The sequence below is a fragment of the Canis aureus genome, chromosome 2 (assembly GCF_053574225.1).
Source record: "Canis aureus isolate CA01 chromosome 2, VMU_Caureus_v.1.0, whole genome shotgun sequence".
Classification (NCBI taxonomy): Eukaryota; Metazoa; Chordata; class Mammalia; order Carnivora; family Canidae; genus Canis; species Canis aureus.
Window position 1 is genome coordinate 78,821,089 of NC_135612.1, and position 1,283 is coordinate 78,822,371.

Genomic DNA, 1,283 nt, shown 5'->3' on the forward strand with positions numbered 1-1,283 from the left:
TTCTTGTGGGTTGAGACTGGCATGGTAATAGTACCCATCTCATAGCCTTTACCTTATTAATGGCAAATTAAATAAGCCTGAGACAAGTTTAAATGACTTAAATTTTCATATTAGCATGCATTAATTGCTGCAGATGCTTTTCTGGGAGCAGGTTTTGCTCAGAGAAAATACATGAGTCAGAAGTGGAAACTTTTATTTCTGAAGTAAGGGAAGATGGTAGGAATATATACCATAGAATGTGTCCTGAAGAATTAAAGGGATTAAAACTACATATTCACACATAGTTAATTAGTTGTTGCCTAAGGAGCAACCACAGGACTACAGTGGCATACGATGGTAAATATTTATTTCTTGCATAAGCTTGTGGAGTTTAGATGATCTTGATAGGGCCTGTTTGGGTTGCTGTGTTTAGTTTAGTTGGACTCTATCTAGCATCTACAAAGAAGCTTAGGGTTCGGTGATAGTCTGGATATGGCTGGGATGCTCCATCTTAGAACATCGACATGTTTCCCTGCTCCTGTGACCAGGTACCTAGCTCAAGTACATACTTTTCATGGAGATGTGTACAAGAGGAAGGGCATGAGAGGGAGCCTGCGTGCTCACTTCAGTAACACATATGCTAAAATTGTAACAATATGGAGAAGATTAGTGTGGCTCCTGTGCAAGGATGACATGCAAATTCTTGAAACGTTCCACACTACTAGAAAGAGAGAAAGAGAAAGCCCCATCAAAGTGCTAGGTCACATCACATCCGCTAAGCCTGTCATTAGCCAAAGCAGATGTAGTAGGTTGACTAGTGGTTGCTAAAAACAGACGTCCACATTTCAGAACCTGTGAGAGTAAGTTTGTTCAGTAAAAAGGTCTTGCAGATCTAACTGTTGAAGGAACTCAAGATGAGATTATCCTGGATAACTGTGGCTGGGGGGCCCTAAATCCAGAAATAGGAGTACTTAGAGATAGGAGGGGCAGACACAGATGCAGAGGGAGGAACCATCTGAAGATAAAGGCAGAGACTGAAATGCTTGAAGCCATTACCAGTTGGAAGAGGGAAGGAAGCGTTCTTCCCTGGAGGCTTTGGAAGCAGTTAACCCGGATGATAACCCTGGTTTTGGACTTCTGCTGTACAGAACCGGAGAGAATATATTTCTGTTGCGCTAAACCACCAAGTTTGTGGCAACTTGTTATGACAGCCCTATAAAAGTAACGTAACAAGTACCACTTCTGGACTTAGATTCAAATAGCAAGGTAAGCAGTGCTCACAGTGAACAGGCTCTGCTCACATG

At 42.0% G+C, this 1,283-nt stretch overlaps 1 non-coding gene across 1 annotated transcript; it reads left to right on the plus strand.

The window, feature by feature from the left end:
• The first annotated feature begins 595 nt into the window (after window positions 1-595).
• Window positions 596-702, plus strand: LOC144304251 (U6 spliceosomal RNA). The gene has a single exon (XR_013371183.1). It is a non-coding gene; the product is annotated as a U6 spliceosomal RNA (small nuclear RNA).
• The last annotated feature ends 581 nt before the right edge of the window (window positions 703-1,283 follow it).